Genomic DNA, 21,334 nt, shown 5'->3' with positions numbered 1-21,334 from the left:
GCACGCCCAATCACACACACAAGTAACAAGGGTAGCCAGTGGGGAGTACTCAAGGTGTAGATCTATCTTCCACCCTTGGCACTGGAGAATAAGCTAACAATTGACCACCTATACTGCTCCCCCACTTGGGCAATAGGATTAGATAAGTTGGCAGAGCATGGCCTGGATTTCTCTCCTTGGTGCTTTCTCTGTAAGCCTTAACCCCAGTTGAAATTACAGTTGTTCAGCTGGTGATTCAACCTCATCTGTGGCTGCACCACAGTCATTCTTGGGAGGACAAGATGTTCTAAGGGCCCAAGGAAGGGACCCAAACCAAAGCTCCTGCACTTTTGGCGGCTCAAAAATCCTGATTTTTCAGCCTGGACCCACCTCTGTTATAATCCATCCCCGCTCCTTCCCAGCTCGTCCACAGGTGTGTGCTGAGCAGACCACCCTATGACCAGAAGGGAAGCGGGTGTTTGGGCTAAGGAGAGAAGAGATGTCTGAAGCACTCTCTGCCCCGCTGCATGTAAGAATTGCCAGTTTTTAAATAAAAAAAACTTTTGCTGGTTTGCCCTGAATCAGCATCAATTCCCTCAACATAAATAGATTCAATGCCTAGCTAGGAGGAGTTTATCCTAAAATCCAAGATGTGCTAGAGGATCTTTCAGCCAGGCAAAGCAACCAGGACTTAGAAAACATGGTGTCCTGCCACAATAGGGTGTCTCCTCTGACCAGAGGCCATCAGAGCTTCCAGGTTTTGTTTGCTTAAATGCTTAATTCTTCCTTTACAATTCTCCCAGCTGAGGAATAGCAAGTGTTCAGCATGGCCTATGCCCCAGGAACGACCAGACATCCAGGCAGAGACCCTGTAGAGGCCAAAACATAAGGCACCCTGGTCCACCAAGCGCGAAACAACTCCCCAGAGAAACAAGGGAGGAAGTTGCCCTGCTTGTAGAAAGTCATCAATGGAACGTTTTTAAAGCACACTTTTTCCACATGGAGATAAGTGTTGGTGAAAGGAGCCAGATCAGCAGCCAAGGAGACTGCCAGTTCCAAAGAACAGGTGCAGCACCAGTATGAGTTCCCCCACCGGCCACACCTGCAAACATGAGGGATCAGGAGCTAGTTGGCATGCATAAGCCTGCTCCATCAACGTGCCTCAGCATTTGGCTGAAGCAAACACCCCTCCGAGAGAGAACATCGCTCTCTGCCAGTGGTCAGTCAATCCTTAGATACTCTGCTGGGGCCGCTCCTTGCCAGCTGGAGTGGCTAGTTTTGTGATTAACTGGCTGTTGGGGAACTGGACTGAGACTCTCTATTCAGGCCTTTCCAACAGGCCCATCGCCTCTGGATCAAAGTGCCATTGCAGACTTCACCAGAATTCCATTTAGAGATGGTTCTGCCAGGGTATTTTGGCTGCAGTTTTCCAAAGAGCTTAAGAGAAATGGGCACACAATTCCCACTGAATTACAGTGGGCGTTGGGCACCTAACTCACTTGGCTTCCATAGAAAATCAGAGCCCTTGTTACTAAGGGACATTGGCATGAAACCAAGGTGCTAGTTTAAAAGTTTATCTGCACATGTTGCCTAATTGCAGCTCTAACAACAACTATAAAACCCCTTCAGTTGTGGGACCTTCAGGGTGTTTTACAAACACTAATTCATTCTCCAGATCTCATTTTTCATTCGGGGAAATTGAGGTGCAGGGACCTTAAGGCCCCATGTGGCCTCTAATTTGGGGGTCTTTAATTTCTGAGGCACCCAACTTCAGAAACTAGCACATGATTTTGAGAGGTCTTACGCATCCAGCATCTCAAAAGGAATTCAGTGGGTTCTCAGCACTTCTGAAAAAATCAGGCCCTGCGTGTCCCAAGGGGCACCCAAAGTTAGAAGCCATTTCAAGAAAATATGACCCTAACTGACTCACCTAAGGTCACACAGAGCCTGCAGCAGAATCCAGGTCTCTTGACCCCTTACTCTATGCGTTAGCCCCAAACCACCCCCTTGTCTTTCCTGTGTTCAGTCCATTGTACTGTCTGCAAGGCAAAAGCCAAACGCTAACTCCCCTGCAGGGAGGGGCAGGCTCAGCCTCACTTATATCCAGCCACTCAGAACCCAGTTGATGCCCATTTTCACCCCTCCCTCTTTGCAAGCCATGGGAGACCCCAACAGAGACATCCCTGTTCTCTGACTTTAACATCCTGTTGGAAAGTCTCCCAAGCCAGACTGCGGTTCCCCCCAGCAGACAGAGCAATTGGCACACAGGGGATAAAAGTTAGCAAGTTTTCTGCAGCCAGGGAGACCCAACGCAAACCAGCCCACTGCATTCATGGGCGGCATGTGAACTGCCTGTTTGGGGAGGCTAGCCCCAGGCCCCACCCCTCCCCCACTGGACGCCCAAGCCCCCCACCATGGCCAGAGAAGCCCCGCCACAGCTGACCCAAGTCCTGGCTTGCCAGCTGGCCCAGACCACCAGCCACCCCGCCGGAGTGCCCCCAGCCCCAGAGTGCCACCGTCTGCTTCGGGGAAGAGGAGCCACCTGGGCTGGAGCCACGGGGGAAGAGTGGGAGGCAGGAGGGGGCCTCAGGGCAGAGCGTGGGCAGGGAAGGCTGAAATACCCGCTGCCCATGATTTGCATTCTTATATCAAATTAATTAATTGCCACCTACTATTGCACAAGCCTCACCGAACAGCGAGCTGGTGACTAGCCATGAAGATTACACACAGGGAATAAGGGGCAGTAACAGACCACCCTCCGTAGCAGTGGTTCTAAATCTTTCCAGACTACTGTACTCCTTGCAGGAGTCTGATTTGTCTTGCACACCCTCAGTTTCACCTCACTTAAAAAACTACTTGCTTACAAAATCAGCCATAAAAATACATGTGTCACAGCACGCTAGTACTGAAAAATTGCTCACTTTTTCATTTTTACCCTATAATTATAAAATAAAATAATTGGAATATAAATATCGTACTTACATTTCAGTGTATAGTATATAGAGCAGTATAAACAAGGCATTGTCCCTATAAAATGTGTATTCATTTCACTACTGCTTTTTATGTAGCCTGTTGTACAATCAGGCAAATAACTGGATGAGCTGATGTACCCCCCGTACCTCTGTTTGAGAACCACTGCACTCTTCTGTGGAGTCAGCCTGGGCCCAACTGCTAACCCCTGCACTAAGGAACAGGGTAACTAGTGCTGGCTCATGTTGCCAGATGGCTCCAATTAGTTCCAACCACAATAAAGAAAGGGGTGGGAACAGCTTTATGGGCCTGCGTTGGTCCTGGAGGGAAACAATCTCCAGGGATTTAGGAAGAAGTTGAGGTTTATGCTGTGTTGTAAGTTTTGATGACCAGGACGGCATGGGCACTAAGTCCAGGTCTGTTGGGGATGGGGTGGGGATTTGGCGTTTACATGGCCATTAAAGTCACACCTGGCTCCCAGCTGCTAAGTTCTCTGCACTTCATCAGTGACATTTAATTGCTGGTGAGACAGAGTCCCTGGCCTCCTATTCCTGATCAGAGACACTAAGGGTGTTCCACATCTCGCACGCCTCAGAAAGCCAGGGGGCTTGCAAGGAACTGGGGGCTCTGGGAAAGCCTGTGTGGGGACTAGAGTACTGGAGGCATTCATGGATGGCAAGTGAGGGAGAGAGCATAGAAAAAGATGGTTGCTGGAGTGGGGAGGAGAACCTGGGATGGCCTCCCTAATTCTGTCCCTTCCCAGCCCCTGTCCTGCCATTCTCTCCACCTTTAGCCCTAGCTTCCCCTTCTGAGTGTCATGGCAGATGCAGCCCTGCTGGGTTTAACATAGGAAGGAGAGCAGCCATTAAGCTATCTCAGATTGTCAGTTAAATTTCACTGTGAGGACAGGACTAGAACCCACATACTCTTCCCCAAAGTCGCCTTCCACCTGAGTAGCAGGCAAAGAGGAGGTGTGCACTTGATGCTGTTTTCACACAGGACAAGGGAAGAGCCGTCTAGGGGACAATTCTGTAATATCTAGGGTATGCGGCTGGTGCAATGCTGTAGAAGAGTTATTGGCGTGAATGAGGGATAGGGACATAATTCATAGAATCATAGAAGATTAGAGTTGGAAGAGACCTCAGGAGGTATCTAGTCCAACCCCCTGCTCAAAGCAGGACCAACACCAACTAAATCATCCCAACCAGGGCTTTGTCAAGCCGGGCCTTAAAAAATTCTAAGGATGGAGATTCCACCACCTCCCTAGGTAACCCATTCCAGTGCTTCACCACCCTCCTAGTGAAATAGTGTTTCCTAATATCCAACCTAGACCTCTCCCACTGCAACCTGAGACAATTACTTCTTGTTCTGTCATCTGCCACCACTGAGAACAGCCTAGCTCCATCCTGTTTGGAACCCCCCTTCAGGTAATTGAAGACTGCTATCAAATCCCCCCTCACTCTTCTCTTCTGCAGACTAAACAAGCCCAGTTCCCTCAGCCTCTCCTCGTAAGTCATGCATCCCAGCCCCCTGATCATTTTCATTGCCCTCTGCTGGACTCTCTCCAATTTGTCCACATCCCTTCTGTAGTGCGGGGACCAAAACTGGATGCAATACTCCAGGCGTGGCTTCACCAGTGCCAAATAGAGGGGAACAATCACTGCCCTCGATCTGCTGGCAATGCTCCTACTAATGCAGCCCAATATGCCATTGGCCTTCTTGGCAAGGAGGGCACAATGCGGACTCATCTCCAGCTTCTCATCCACTGTGATTCCCAGGTCCTTTTCTGCAGAACTATCGCTTAGCCAGTCGGTCCCCAGCCTGTAGCGGTGCATGGGATTCTTCCTTCCTAAGTGCAGGACTCTGTACTTGTCTTTGTTGATCCTCATCAGATTTCGTTTGGCCCAATCCTCCAATTTGTCTAGGTCACTCTGGACCCTGTCCCAACCCTCCAGCGTATCTACCTCTCCCCCCAGCGTAGTGTCATCTGCGAACTCACAAGCGGCAAAGGCAAAGTTCTGCCGCTCTCCCAGAATGAGAGATCACACAGAGTTTGCTTCCTCCCCCACCTCATTATTTTGCACATCTCAGTTCAAGCTAGAAGCAGAAATGCTGAAGTGACATGAAAGAGTCATCCCTCTGGAGACTTCCATGCTCAGGCAGTTCTGATAGCCAAGATAAGCAGCCAAGTGTAATCACAGCCTCCATACCTTTCAAGCTGCACCCAGCACTGAGACCATCAAAATCCCAGCCTAGACCAATGGCAGTTCTACAGGAAGTTATCTCCATTTTATTTCAGGCTCAGCTCAAACTCATGGAGACAAAAGCACAAGGACTAATTGTATACATGCATCTTTCCGTTGCCAGTGCCCTGACGATGAAATGATCTCCCAAGAGGTTTTGTTGAAGCCCCATCACTTGAGATTTCAAAAAGTAGACTGGACTAAGCACTAGAAAGCATCCCATAGGGAACAATCCCATACTAATCCCTGGGAAGAGGGACCACATGATCCCTTTAGCATCTTTCTTAGCTTTACCATCTGTGATTCCCACAAAGGCCTAGATCTTGAGAGATCTGGGCCAAAGCTGATTGCAAGGCTAGTAAATAGGTTTCCATTCATACTGTGCAGACTGATGAATTGCTAAAGACATCATATGGTCAACATAAATGGAGAGATGGCTGCACTCAGTTCTTTCCTCTGCGCAGAGCTCCGAGCAGCACTCAGGCAGCAAACTGTCGCGGACTGTTCAGTGTGCAACTTCCCCCAGGGCTACAGGGGGGAGCATTTCCCCATTACCCTACTGGCAGTGAAAACCTTCCAGGGGTGACACTCAGCAAAGTGCATTGATGCTGGCAGGGACAGTGAGCGGCTTGTTGAAGATTTTAATCTTTAAATGATTGCATTGACCTTGGCAATCAGCTAAGTGCATTTGCAGCCAAAGGTAGGATTTTCACCAGTAACCTGTTAGAGCAATGATAGAGCTCCAGTCTATACAGCTATTCAGAGGACTTGGCTTCGAAGCAGCTCACAAGGCAGTTACTGTCTTGACCATTGGCTTCAAGAATCACTCAATGCTCCAGGCACATGGTTTGGAAGGGGGGTATTTTTTTTTATTTGCAAGGTTGCAGAGAGACAAGGCCAGGCTTCCTCTTTCACTTGCAACCTGAGAAGGAAGGGAAGAAGCCCCCATAGGATTGGGCCCTGGAATGCTGGAAACATTTAAACACAGGCACTGACTTTCTTTTTGCCGGTGGGTGCTCCTTTCTGACCCTGATTTCCCCCCCCCCCCATGCAAGCGGTTGGTGAGGCCTTGAGGCTGAGTGGGGGCAGGGCCTCAGGATGAAGCGGGGGTCCTCAGAAGAAGAGGCTGGGCAGGGTCTCGGGATGGAGCGCTGGTGCAGCCACGGGGGGAAGAGGCAGAGCGCGGGCAGAGCAGGGCCACAGTCCAGCCACCAGGCCCCACAAAAGATTCATCCAGCCCTGCGGGTGCTGAGCACCTCCTATTTTTGGGGGTGGGTGCTTGAGCCCCGGAGCACCCACAGAGTAGGCACCCATGCATTTAAAGAAATGTTTATTTGGGCACGATCTTCAGGCTGTTTAAAGACATGGGGGAGGCTTTCAAGGAAGAGATTGCATGGGAGAGGTGAAGGAGAAAATGAAACGCGATTCCCCTTGCCTCCTCAAGGAGGAGAAAAATCTCCAAGCATTTGAAGGAGGGGCTTTGGGTTAATGCCTCGGGCAGAGATTTGAGTTCAATTCCTGGTGCTGCCACAGACGCCCTGTGTGACTTCAGGCCAGTCACTTCATCTCTGTTCATATCAGGTACAGTCACACCAAAGCTACAGACAGGGTGACTGTTACCTCTAGACTCGGACAGGCTGCCTCCGGATATGCAGCCCAAAGGGCGCTTCATCCATCCCAGATTCAGGCAAGTTCTGCTCAGCAGCTCCAGCGAAGTTTTCCCCAAGAGGTTCCTGGCAGAATCCTGACCAACTCTCACCAGCTGCGGTTCCAAATCTTAGTGAACGTGGGTTGAAACTGGACAGAGCTCTAGCTGGGTTGGACCGAGTTTTGCTTGGTGTTTTATCTGCCTGTACGCAGCTTGGGCAGTGCATGCAAGAGCAGCGTGGACTGCGCTCCTAGGGCCAGACCTGCAACATCAGCTTGTGCAGAATGAGGGTGAGGCTATGGACATGCCCCTGACCCGCCAAACCCACTCTGAGATGTGTAATAACAGGTGGCATTATCACTTCTCCTATACTTGGCCCTACCAGAGCATAACTGGTGGGGTGTCATTTCCCCTGGGGCTGGTGGGAAAACTGGCTTCCTGCTCCCTCTGTTGAGCATCTGTGCAAATACATACAACACATGGGGCATGTCTATCGCAGGAATAGTCTGTTCTCTGCAGCCCGACCCTGGCTTCGGTGGGAGCAGGATCCCTGCAGATGCTGCTTCCAGGTTCAGACATCTGCTCGGGACGCTCTGCTCTGCAGATTGTGCTGCCTGCAAAGCAGCTGATCCAGATGGCCTCCTGCCTTTTCCCATTTGCCTGCTGGGAAAAATTAGAAATGGGATTGGAGCAGTAACAACTTTATTGTCAAACGTCTGCTGGAGAGAGACAGCATCTAGGCACTCAAGGGTGACATGCTTCATGTGAAGTCTTTGTCACCAAAAAAGGACTATCTTTTCTGGACTGAATGTTTGCAAGCTTCTTTGATGGAATCCTACCGTGCAACTGCCATTTACAAAGTGCAACTTCGCTCCCTGGAGGAATGTCATTGAGAGAGATGGGAATTGTTAGTTCACCTAGAGGCTGTTTAATAGCTCTGTTCCTTTGTATTATTCATTACGTATTAAAGCTGTGGGGAGGGACATTCCTAAGCAGAAGTTCATGGTACGAGGTCTGTGTTTTGCATAATAGCATTATTTGGCAGCTGAAGGACTAATTATCGACATCTCTTTACCCTGGGCTAACTAGGCGCAAAGCTGCATTCCTCCCGGCTAGAGGAGTCTGGGAAACAGACAATGTGGAAGAGTCACAACAGGTAGCCTGCATCTGCAGTATGTGTTCAGCTCAAGGTAAGTGAATGAAGCTGGGGGTATCTGCGGAATGAGGAAGGAATGTGGTGTTAGCTAGTTCCACATGATAGAGAATGACTTGTTTGGTCTCTAGGGCTCAGATCCTCACAGGCATGTAGGCACTTAATTCCCTTCAATTTCAACCGCAGTTAGGGGACCTTTTAGGATCTGGTCTTAGATCCTTGCAATAGTCAAAGTTATGGCCTGATTTCCTGGAACACAGAGTAGAAGCTGTAGGTTCTCAGTGCTTCTGGGAACTCAGGAAGGACAAGAGGGTGCTGTTGAGTCTCTGGTTACAGGGAGGACCTTAAATCAATGCATGGAGGCTCACCCATACGAGCCATACCTCTGAGCTTCACTAATCACATCTGCACTGCATGGGCATCAACAGAGCCTGCACTAGCTCCATATCAGAACTCTGAGGCTCAGTCTCTTTGGTAATCTCCAAAGTCTGGGTCAGGAATCTAAAGGCAATCTCCCCAGGCTGGGACACACACAATCATTATTTATGTGGGGCCTAGAGGCCCAGACCAAGATCTGGGCCATGAGATTTACAGACATGTACCGAGAGGCAGTACTCTGCCCAAAGAGCTTTAGTTAAAACTGATACAACAGAAGGAGTGCAGAAAAGTACTGTTCTTCCCATTTTATGGATGTCACAGAAATACTGAGGGCCTGGTCTAAAGCCAATTGTAGTCAGTGGAGAGGCTCACTTTGACTTGAATAGGCTTTGGATCAGGCCCTCACAGCCAGATGTTTAAAAGGTATGAAGGCATGGTGCTCCAATTGATTTCTATGGGAGTCAGGCGCTTCACCACCTTGAAACCTCTGGCCCTCAGCCACTTGCCCAAGATCACCCAGGGAATTTGTGACAGAGACCACGAAACTGTCTTTCCTCGTCAATATACACTACTGCCACCTGTATGAAATGAGTTTGTTTTGCCAACTGAATCCAACAGTCAGGTTCTCTGCAGCATCCCCTCTTCCCAAGAAAACCTTACAAACATCTCCATTCACTCTGTTTACTCTTGAAATCTAACAAGGATTAAGGTCAGCTGTGACTTTCAAATGCAATAGCTGTTCCTGAATAACTCCATGTTTGGACACCCTTATTCCAGAACAAGAGAGCCTTGAGCCTGTTTAGTTTAATCCATTTTCAAAGGCACTCTTGTTCTGGAATAAGATTGCCACCTATAGAGTTATTCAGGAACAACTCAATGTGAGGACAAGCTCTGAGCAGATGCCTCCTTGGGGAACATCAGATCGAGGGGAACATTGGATGGATGCAATAACTGCGCCATGTGCTTCCCTCGATTGGTGAATGGAGTTCCCATTTAAGCCTGCGGGTGAGAGGTGTTGTGTGTGGAGCAAAGACATTTGTAGAGGGACCCCAGAGAGTATTTGGAAACGAGCACATAACTTTACACGAAAAAAGCTTTTGTTCTACTCACAAACTTGGACAAGTTGACGGACGTTAATATAAAAAGCAGAGGGAATTGAAAGAGGGAGAGCATTTGCTCACTTGCCAGTTGTGTTGTTTTAAATCCAGATCACTCTGTAAAGAGGAGAAAAGAACCCAAAGCCAAGCGCTTAGCTCTGCACTTCCATCCCTGTTTGCATTTTCCAAAGATTGTTCATTTCACGCTCCTTTTTATAGTGCCCGAAGAATGCGAGATCCATGTATGCTCGGTCAAACCCGCTCCTGGCTGCAACTCACAAGTCCTGGTCACTGGGGATAGCTCACTGGTGTCCACCGTCCCCCCAAGCCATCAAGATCAGCTGGGGCAAGCGTTTGGCAAGGCGGAATTTTGCCGGCTTCCTCCATGGCTTTCCCCTGATTATTATTAATGATTTTTAATCTGATGCTAAAGAGGTGAGGCCATTGGTGCTGTTGGTAACAGCTGTCTCTGATTAACCATGCATTTAGAAGTCATTTTCATTTAAATCCCATAGCCAGCTAATAACTCCCTTTGGAAGGCGTGGACGCCGTTGTGTCAACTGAAACAAAAAATTCTTAAGTAGAAACAAATTCATCATCATCCTCTTAGTGCGAATGCGTGTCCGCAAGAAAACCTCTGCCACAAGGGAGAGAGCAGGCCAGCCTTTGGAAATACCAGTAATGGGGGAGGCAGCTTGGAGCAGAACAAATGGCTGCCCAATTAAGAGACTCCGGGACCAGATTCTAACATCATCAAACTTATGTGAATCCAGGGCAACTCCCAATCTAGCCCTCTGCTCTTTTTTAAGGATATGGGTGAATGTGGTTAGCCCTGGGTAATCTGTAAATAAGGAACTGACAATGCTGTCCCCACCTAGCCTCAGGGCAGGCAGGCACAAGGTAACACAGAGCTCTCTACATGCACCTTCCAAGTCCACATCAGGGGTTTTGCACCAATGCCCCAGTCCCAAATCCAGAGGTAAAACAGCCTCTCTACTCCTCCTCCTCGAAATTCCGAGTTATGAATCCCAGGATCTCATTAGCTTTTTTGGCCATCCCATCGTACTGGGAGCACTTGTTCAGCTGATTTTCCACCACAACACTCAAATCATTTTCAGAGTCCCTGCTTCCTAGGATAGAAGCCCCCATCCTCTAAGCATGACCAACATTCTTTGTTCCTTCATGTACATATTTACATTTAGTCATATTAAAATGCATATCTTTTGTTTGTGCCCAGTTTACAAAGGGATCTAGATCACACTGAATCAGTGACCTGCCCTCTTCATTATTTACCGCTCCCTCAACTTTTATGTCATCTGCAAACTTCTTCCATGATGATTTTATGTTTTCTTCCAGGTCATTGATAAAACATTTATGAGCATAGGGCTTAGAACCAATTCTTGCAGGACCCCACTAGAAACACTCCCTTCAACTATGAATCCTCATTTACAGTTACATTTTGAGCCCAGCTAGCCAGTGTTTAATCCATTTAATGTGTGCCACATGAATTTTATATCATTTTAGTTTTTTAATCAAAATATCATGTGGTACGAAGTCAAATGCCTTGCAGAAATTTAAGAATATTATGTCAATACTATTACCTTTATTGAGCAAATTTGTAATCTTTTAAAAAAATCAAGTTAGTTTGACAGGATCCATTTTCCATAAACCCATATTGATTTGCATTAATTACATTACCCTCCTTTAATTCTTTACTAATTGAGACCCATATCATCTGTTGCATTTTCTTGCCCGGCACTAATGTCAGACTGACTGGCCTATGATCGCCTGGGCCATCCCATTTACCCTTTTCTAAATTAGCACAACATTAGCTTTCATCCAGTTTTCTGAAACTTCCCCAGTGCTCCAAGACTTATTGAAAAGCAACATTAATGGTCCAGCAAGCTCCGTGGACAGCTCTTTGAAAACTCTTGGAGGCAAGTTATCTGGACCTGCTGATTTAAAAATGTCTAACTTGAGTAGCTTCTGTTTAACATCCTCCTGAGATACTAGAGGAATGAAAAGAGTGTAACCATCACCATATGCTGGGACAAGATGATCTGTTTTTCCCCAATACACAACAGAAATATTTATTGAACACTTCTCTCTTCTCTGCACCATTATTGATAATTCAACCATTTCTATCTAGTAATGGATCAATACAATTGTCAAAATTCTATTTGTTCCAAATATAACTTAAGGAAAATAAGGAGTTTATCTCCACAGGCCATAGATTTCTTCTTGTGTGCGTTCACTTCTCTTATCAATTTTCTACAGTTTCTAACAGCTGATTTATATTCATTATTATCAACTTCCCCTTTGATGGGTAGGGCTTAGACTCCACCCCTTCCTGTACATTTCCAACTGGCTAGCTCCCTGCTCAATATGATGGCTTCTGTTAATCCCATTTTAGATGCCTAACACTCCCTGTGCATTATACAGGGAGCCTGGGCACCTAACTCCGGGTTGTGAATTCCATTAGGCAGTATGGCACCTTAAAGTTAAGCACTGCAATGCTTAAGTACTTTGTGAATCTAGCCCAAAGTGTTTAAAGAAGTGATAAAGCATTATTTTGAACTTTTTTGTATACACAGACATAGATAGAGATATACACAGGTCTTTTGAAAAACACTGAATGCATTCACACTGACTAAACTTCATAAAGCTCTTTTTTCCCTGCAGGACATAGCTGTCCTGATTTTAAATCACTGCTGTTTTTCAGAAGGGTACCAAAATGTCCCCCCAACAAGCATTATTAATTTTAAAAGTGAATGTTTACTAGTTTTATTCTTCCACATAGCACAGATTTAATATTAAAACCATGCAAAGCATTTGAAAGTCTAATTTAGTTTTCATGCCCTCTGCTTCATGTTTTACTTTGGCACTGCCCTCCTGCCTACTGCATATAAGCAAGTCATTTGCACTTTTCATTTCTGTTTCACTTTCTTGTCCTCACACACTAAGGGCAGGTGTATACTTAAAAAGTTAGACCACTGCAGAACTTTAGTGAAGATGCTACATCAGCGTAGTTAATACACTTCCCCGAGAGGCAGGTGCTGTGTTGACAGGAGAAATCCTCCTATCAACATAGCACTATCGACACCGGGGGTTAGGTCAGTATAACTGTCACTCAGGGGTGTAGAGTCTTCACACCCCTAAGCGATGTAGTTATACTGATGTAAGTTTGTGGTGTAGACCTGGCCTGAGTAGGACGATGCAGAAGGCATTGGGTCTTCCAGCGGTGCAGCAGATTATATTCCGCAACCCTTCATTTATATTAGTTAAGATTAATCACCACTTTCTATTTGCATCCCTTTTTAGAAAGTGTTTTAATTACTGGGGCCTAAAATTATTTGCCAGTTTCCTCTGAAAGAAAAGTCGAGTGCTGTGAAAAAACTCTACAAATAAATCCCAACCCATTCAAACAGAAAAGTCAGAAACTGTAATTAATTACCAAGCTCCCAGTAGCAGGACCCACAGTAGCTTCATTAGGAGAAGGAATCACAACTATACTCTTCCCAACTATAAGGGTGTTTTTACTCCAGTCAGAGTTTACTTAAGGTAAAGCCAACTGATCTAAATGTTCCCACTTCGAGAGTATGTCATTAATTATGTATCTAGCAAGAAATGAAAAAACTTGCTTCTCTTTCATCTGGCATTGGAAATTTTTCTGATAGCGAAAGAGAAAGAAAGAGAAAAAAAGAAAGATTGAGAGATTCATCTGACAACCAAGTTCATTAAATACATTGGGCTACTGGTGTGAAAGTTAGGTTCCAGATTATACTTATTTTCAAAAAAGTGATTTCACATGACATTGCAATCCCAAAGTCTTTAAAAAACGACAAATACAAAAAAAATCTTAAAATATTGTGGACTATGAGTGATTTTTGATTTTCCCCCTATTTTACTTTCCCCCTTTTTCAGTGGCAAAATGGGGTGAAAGGGAAAACTACCAAAACACAAAAAAGAAACAAACCCCAAAACACTGGGAGAAAATTTGTTTGCAAAACTCAGCATTTTAAAAAAAACAAAAATGCATTCTGTTTTGAAAACTGCAGAGTGAAAGTTATACCCAAATCTGCTAAAAAATGTATTCACATATTTCAACCTGCTCTGCTTAGAAGTGGAATACCCTGGATAAGATAAGGTAACATACGCTGGTGAGGCAATGGTTATAGAATGAATTTTTCCTCTCTAATTCATCATGAACCAGAGGGGTATTTATGGGTGGGCAAAGTTGACAAATGACTACTGGGCCTTCCTTGGCTCCAATCCTGCAAGATGGGGAGTTTCTCCTGGGAGCTGCTGAGCACCCATAAATTCATTTGAGATCAACGAGATGTGAGAGTAAAGCAACCCCTCCCTAGAGGTGATCTGTGCCTTGCAAGATTAAGCCCTTAGTGAAGAGACTTCAGGGACTCTTAATCAGTGTCTCTGCATTTGAGCCCCCTTCAATTCCCCCTCCCCCAGCCTTTACTCCCTGGACTTTTATCCTTAATGCCACACCTGTTGAGAAGCCATCACTTCCTTTATCACCACAACCAGTGATTGTGCACAGAAGCTTTCTACAACAGAAATAAGAAAAGGAGTACTTGTGGCACCTTAGAGACTAACAAATTTATTAGAGCATAAGCTTTCGTGAGCTACAGCTCACTTCATCGCTTATGCTCTAATAAATTTGTTAGTCTCTAAGGTGCCACAAGTACTCCTTTTCTTTTTGCGAATACAGACTAACACGGCTGCTACTCTGAAACCTACAACAGAAATGTTTCTAGTCAGCCTACTCTGCTACCCTATTTCATTCGTTAATGCCCCACCAACACTAAGACAGCACACAATTATGAATGAGACCAACAGAATTTAACAGGGATTTATAGAAACTTAGTAGGGTTCTATAGAAATTAATAGAAGATGAGATCCTCTGTATAGGGACCATCCTATAGAACTGGACAGCAACGATTCTCAATTCAATTCTATGAGGGTTAAAAAACCAGAGGAAGTGGATAGATTTCTATAAAATTCGGTAGCATATTTCCCAAATGGCTGTTCTCAGGGTGAAGAGCTTCGAGGTCAAACACTGCTCAGGCACATAGAGTGGTGAGGAAAGCAGATTGTAAGAGTTTTTCGTGCACGTAATGTAACACATATTCTATACTATCTACAGACAGTGGGTGTGTTTGGCTTGAACATGGTATTGGATCTTTGAAGGGAAAGTGCAAATTTTACTCTCCTGTATATAGGTATAAGTAGCCTTTGGATATTTCTGTGCATGATATCTGGATTAAATTCCTGTGGGGAAACCTCTACGAAAAGCAGAAAGGTGCAGCAGCTTTAGTTAGTTCCTGAATTGTCTTTAAATATTCAATGGCCCAAGATGCAGGGACTTTGAAATTCAAAACACTGGAGGCGGATCTGTTCTTACTTTCGGGTCACACTGAATCACAATCTGTCAGCAAAAGAGGGGCATTAGTGCAACAGAAATAAATTCATTTTAAAAGCAAAACTAATATTTGTAGGGTTTTCCCCATCATTTTTATGTCAGTCATCGGACCTGAATAAGATTACAGGGTTCTGACCCGTATAGAATCAGGTGATAAATGCTAGCGTAGTCCATAGCTCTTCTGTAGCATTTCACATCTTTAAGGTGCTATTGAAACACTCAAATCCTACAGCATTCTGCTCTATCACATACATTGGTAGGAGAATTTAGGACTAGAGAATCAACTGCAAGAAATCATGACAAGCAAACGAAAACTCAGGCAGGCATGACCCAGCCACCCACACTGGAACAAATTCTCCCTATTACTCCATGCAAATCTTGGGGGAGCATTTAGCCAGAGAGGGGCAATGAAAGCAATCTGAAGTCAGCAATTTGACCAAGACCATTCACATCATGGGGAAGAGGACGTTAATTAAAACCAGTCACAGGAGAGAAACAGGCCACTGGGAAAAGGTGTTGAACCAAGTGGACGGCTGACAAAAAAATTTAACTCAATTGCTGTGGCTTTGGTTCCCAAACCCATCAAACATTTCATATTGTAAAGAGATCCTGGAGGTAAATATCCTAACAATCCCACTTATTGCACCAGGCATCAGCTCTGTTTGTGCAAACCCTCTAGAGAGGCCTCCAGCTGAGCCAGTGAATGAAGCCAACAAAAAAGGGAAGACAAGATTTGGCTACTTTTGCACATGCCAGTTTCTTTGAATGACTTGCTTGTCGTGCAAGAACCCTAAACTAATGGGCAACTTTAACATTTCAGTACCAGCAATAGAGCATAAAGGAGCTACTATTTACTGCTCAGTGTCATGCAGTTTTCAATGTACAGAGTATCACCATATTCATAGATTCCAAGGCCAGAAGGAACCATTATGATCATCTAGTCTGACCTCCTGCATAACACAGGCCCCAAATAATTCCTAGAGCCGAGCTTTTAGAAAAACACCCCATCTTGCTTTGAAAATTGTCAGCAATGGAGACTCCACCACGACCCTTGGTAAGTTGTTCCAGTGGTTAGTTACTTACACCTGTCACAGGTTCCACAGAGGCTACCACCTCCACGGTGCCTGTGCCCTGTGTTGGCCGGCCAAATAAAGAGTCCCAACACCTTCTTTGGTGCTTCACCCTTGTGTCTTTATTTACAGTGCAACCGTGTAGTCCCTTTAATTCCCACAACAGCTATCCCCCTTCAGACCCTTCCCAGGGTCTCCTGGCCCACGAGGCTCCTTGCCTTTGGTGAGGAGACAGAGCTGTAAGTCTCCTATCCCCTCCCAGGCTAGCCTCCTGGCTGAGCTTTCTCCAGGGCTTTTATAGCCCTTCCCTTCCTCAGCCCAGCTGCTGCTACTTAGCTCAAGTCATCGCTGTGAGCCGGCCCTCGTTCAGGCCTGCAGCTGTGCTCTCTGCTGGCTGCCTGGGCCCCTGCACCTGGCTTCTCTACCAGAAAGCAGGGCTTAGCCTGCATTTTGGCAGGCCATTCGAGGGGCTTGACTCCTGCCCTGCCACAACCCCGTTAAAAATGTACGTCTTATTTCCAGTCTGAATTTGTCTAGCTTCAACTTCCAGCCATTGGATCACGTTAGACCTTTCTCTGCCAGATTGAAGAGCCCATTATTAAATATTTGTATCCCATGTAAATATGTATAGACTGCAATCAAGTCGCCCCTTAACCTTCTCTTTGTTAAGCTACATAGATGGAGCTCTGAGTCTACCACTCTAAGGTTGGTTTTCTAACCCTCTAATCATTTTCATGACTCATCTCTGACCCCTCTCCAGCTTATCATCATCCTTCTTGAGTTGTGGACACCAGAACTGGACACCGGATTCCAGCTGCTGTCGTACTAGAGCCAAATACAGAGGTAAAATAGCCTCTCTACTCCTTGAAATTCCCATTTGTGAATTCCAGGATCACATTAGCTCTTTTGGCCACAGTGTAGTTAGTTCTAGAACAATTTTTATAGTTGGTGTGCTGAAGGCGGAAACCATGTATTTGGGTTGTTATTACTACTTCAAGCCAGGTGGTGCAGCAGCACCCCTACTTCCAGCACCTATGCCACAGCATCATATTGGGAGCTGATAATCCATCACGACCCTCCAATCATTTTCAGAGTCACTGTTCCCAGGATAGAGTCCCCCATCCTTTAAGTATGGCATTCTTAGTTCCTTGATGTATCCCTTTAGCCATATTAAAACGCATATTGTTTGCCTGCCCCCAGTGTACCAAGTGATCCAGATCGCTGTGAATCTGTGACCTCTCCTCTTCGTTGTTTACCATTATTGACTGACCAACTACAGGGGAGGGTCTCCTAATGGGGGGTCCAGGGTGGTGCAGAACATGGTGCGCTGAGGTTGTCTGCCCTGAACCTGACAGTGATAGAACTTGAGGGCACAAATACACTCAAATACTCACTGGGCTTTAATGGGTGTCGCAGGCATGCCAGGGAAGCTAGGGTAGAACCCTTGCCAATCATGGCTTGTGAAAATTAGACATGATGCACAGCCCTGGATTAGATCCATTACCAATGCCAGCTTTCAGCTAAAATATGCCAAGCTTCCAACTAGGACCTGTCCATCCATCACCCCATACCAAGATTCCCAATAGCTCCTGTTCTGGCCAGGTCAGAAATGCTGCCAGAATAGTCTCCTGCACGATACTCAGATATTCCCACTCAGGGCTGGTGCACAGATGTGTGGATATATATTTAACTGAACCAAAACAGCTCCATTCAAGGATTTGAGGAAGAATTCAGGTCCATTCTTACTTTACCCAGTGCACTTTGCTAGTGGCAGCATTCACCAAACGGGACCTGCACGACCCTTTGACAGCTCTGTGCTTCCATGGGCCCTCAAGGTATGTTAACATTGGAAAGGTTGATGCTATGGCACAAAAAACAGCAGGGTAGATGTTCCCGCTTGGGCTTGGAGACCCAGCAAGCGGTGTGGCTCTCAGAGCCCAAGTGGAAACGTCTACCCTGCTATTTTTAGCACTGTAGCACAGCTTGAGACCGCAGACCCAGGCTCGGAGACTCGCTGCGTGGGTGCTTTTTCTTGCAGTGTAGACATACCCTAAGAGACAGCTGGCTCAGTATGCAAATAGGCATCCAATACACAATAGGCCAGACAGGAAGACAAGTGTCTTATCTCCTCCCTGAAAGGAACATTTCCAAGGCACATCACCTCCTGGTGACCTGTCTTAATGCCAACACCGTAACAACTTGAGTTTTAATACAGATACATCACTCCTTAAATAACGTCCGTACATACATCTCGCGATGATGACCGTGACCAGTGGGCTACTGGCTCTTGGTAGAGACCTCCCATGCCATCCTTTGGAGAACTGCTCTGCAGATATCTGACCCAGGGGATCCCTGTAAATCCTATTTGCCCCCAGTGTCCTCTACCAGTTGGCATCAAGGGGTCCCTGGGCCACACATGCACACAAATCTGACCAATCAAAGCACTATCAGTGATTCCTCAGCCAAGGCTCTCTCCACATCTGGTGCCAGTGCAGTGAGAGGATGTTGAGACTGAATTCAGTTCATATCCCCCAATTCCACCACTCTCCCGACCCCTTGGTTGAAAACCTGCCTGTGGCTCCATCTCTGGCTTCTTGGCCCATGTAAGGGTGGTTATTGGAAACTGCAAATCCTCACAACTGTGGAGAGAGAGTTCTCCAGCCAGCATGCCTTGCAGTTGGCTTCCATAACACCCAAACACTGCCCACACACCACAAGTCCCAGCAGCCCTTGCTGCTGGAACAAGGCAGGGCTGGATGGTCCTGTTGAGACAAGAGGCCCTGCAAGCGAGATTATCATGGCACATTTTCTTTTGGCTTGGCTGGAGATTGGCTCACCGAGCAGAATTTGCAGCCTGCTGAACACAAGGTCTCCAGTCAGCCTCAGCTATGAGTCTGGGAACACAGGGAGTCTGGGGAGTGGTTGGAGACATTTGTTAACTGGCTAAATCCACTTGAATGTCCTGCTGCCACCTGGCAGCCAAGTCACTAGTGCCCAAGTACTGGAGAATGATGAGTTCTGTTCTGAGCATCCCCGGGGTTATTTTAAAAAATGAGTCTGGGCTGGCTCAAGCTGGAGCGGCCTCTTGGAGAAGACACTGCATTAACAACTAGAGGTTTCCTCTCCCCCTGGAAAGCTTAGAAGCAGCCATGTTCCAAGATCCCAGCTCTGAAGAGTGCTAGTGTAACCTACTGGTGAGTGTGTCTTGCACATACACACACACATATCACGTGCCCAACCTTGAGGAAGTGAATCTGTTACAGCCCTCAGCTACAGAGCCTGATTCTCTAACACAAGCTCATCCTTTTAGCTCTGGCCACTCCCTAGTGTCTCTGCCAAGATGGCAGTGAAGAGAAGCCAGCTTTGGTCTATCCGTCACAGCGCCCTTAAATTTAAACTTTTATAAGGCATCCTACATCTGAAACTGGGCCTGGGGACAGAGGATTTATACAAAATAACTCAGTGTGGTTCCAATTTGGATGAATAATTGTTCTGTTTGTTGCTAGTTCCTTCTCCCTGCTTCCCACATACACCAACCCATGTATCCCACTTACTGCAGAATCCCTGACCTACTGTTAGAGAATTTCTCTACAAAGGATTCCTTGCAGCCAGGAGCAACAATCAAATTTAACGTCTGTCCAATGAAGCTACAGCTTCTTGGCTGAGAATTGTCTGTTTCCACCATGCTCCTAAACAGACACACAGTCAGGCTAAGTGCAAAATCTTGTCCCCAGTTAATGGCCTTTCCTACATTTTAGTTCAGTAACAAAACTAGTGAGTGAAGGAACGTTTAGAAGTATTCACTGTATGAAGATTTAAAGGAGGGAAAAAATGGCACTCAGGAACAAGAAGTATATAATAATACCTAGATCTTAGAATGTTTTCCCAGTGTAGATCTCAAATAACTTTACAAAAAGAATAAGAACCATTATCTTCATTTTACAAGGGGGAAACTGAGGCACAGAGCGGTGATGTGACTTGCTCAAAGTCACCCAGCAGGCCAGTGGAAGATCCCAGAATAGAAGCCACATCTCCTGAATCCCAGCCCACTGCACTTGTCCATTTAAGTAAGTTCGTTCAGCAATTCGTTTAAATGAAAAATCATGGCACCAGTAAACTCCAGCATGACGGATATGATGAATATGATGGATTTCAGGTGCTATAACTAGGATCATGGGATGAAGCTGAGAAAGGGAATTTCAGCTGGCTAGATTTCCTGAAACTGAGTGCAACTAGACTCCAACAGTAATAGAAGACTCATTCCTGGGAACATTTAAAACTAATCCAATCAAAACCACTATCAACATGTACTGCGGGGAACAATCCTGCACTCACAGGAGGATGGACTAGATGAGCCCTAACAGGGCTTCTCCATTTGTAATTCTGACGCTGAAACGAGAGAAAGGAAGGGATTGTGATTAAGGCACCAGACTGGGTCTCAGGAGCCCTCAAATTTTGGCTCCACCAGACTCCCTAGCATAAATCACTTAATCACTCCGTGCCTCAGCTCCCCATCTGTAAAATGAGGGTAATATTCCCTTTGTCTTGTCTATTTAGATTATAAATTATTCAACGCAGGGACTCTCTCTCCCTGCGTCTGTGCAGCACCTAGCCCAATGGGCCCTAGCTCTCAGCTGGGGTCTCTGGGGGGCACTGTTATACAAGCAATAAATACAAGGAAACATTTGTTTATTTCCCCCCTCCCCATCTCTAATTTATCCTCCCTTGTGACTCACTGACTCTGCGAAAGCACAACCTCAGGGAGAACAGTGAGTCACTGCTTTAGTCACCACAGGCCTCGATTCAAGCACTGCTACTGTGAAGAACTCACCCAGTACTAGGTCTTGTGCAACCTCCCCTCCCCGCCCCCAAGAATAAAAACAGCTGAATTTAAAACACCAAAGGATAGGGTGGGGGTGAGGGGAGTCACAGGCTGAAAACACATGGTAAACAGAACAGAGACTATTCAATAGGCTGGTCTATAACAAAACTCCAGCGTATGGGCAGAATTCGAACTAAGGTGACCACCAGCCCAAACTGGGCGGGACAGTCCCTATAGCGGGGTGGTCACCCGCTCCTGCCCTGAAGGGCATGAAATCAGCCCAGGAGAGGGCTGTGGCTGGGAGCAAGCAGTTCCCAGGCTGATTGGGGGAAGCAGGTTCAGCTGTGGCCATGCCCCAATCAGGGCCCAGCTGGCCCTTTTAAGAGGGCAGTGGGCCAGGTGCAGACAGTCTCCTCTAGCTATGGAGGAAGAAGGGCCTGGCTACCGGGAAGCATACCAGAGTACCTGCGGTGGAGCAGGGCTGGGGGAAGGCCAAGGGAGCTGCGGAGCTCCAGCCTGGAAACCCACAGGCTG

At 46.4% G+C, this 21,334-nt stretch overlaps 1 protein-coding gene and 1 long non-coding RNA gene across 10 annotated transcripts in view; one reads left to right on the top strand and one right to left on the bottom strand.

Annotated features, from left to right (window-relative positions):
- Nucleotides 1-21,334, bottom strand: part of LOC119841029 (BTG3 associated nuclear protein) — a 414,495-nt gene that overhangs the window by 82,009 nt on the left and 311,152 nt on the right. The gene's annotated exons all lie outside the window — the stretch shown is intronic.
- Nucleotides 6,777-13,300, top strand: LOC122456292. Its single transcript, XR_006275125.1, has 3 exons — nt 6,777-7,604; nt 7,930-8,030; nt 9,688-13,300. It is a non-coding gene; the product is annotated as an uncharacterized LOC122456292 (long non-coding RNA).

The sequence above is a fragment of the Dermochelys coriacea genome, chromosome 12, assembly GCF_009764565.3.
Source record: "Dermochelys coriacea isolate rDerCor1 chromosome 12, rDerCor1.pri.v4, whole genome shotgun sequence".
Lineage (NCBI taxonomy): Eukaryota > Metazoa > Chordata > Testudines > Dermochelyidae > Dermochelys > Dermochelys coriacea.
This window is presented reverse-complemented; position numbering and strand designations above follow the sequence as displayed.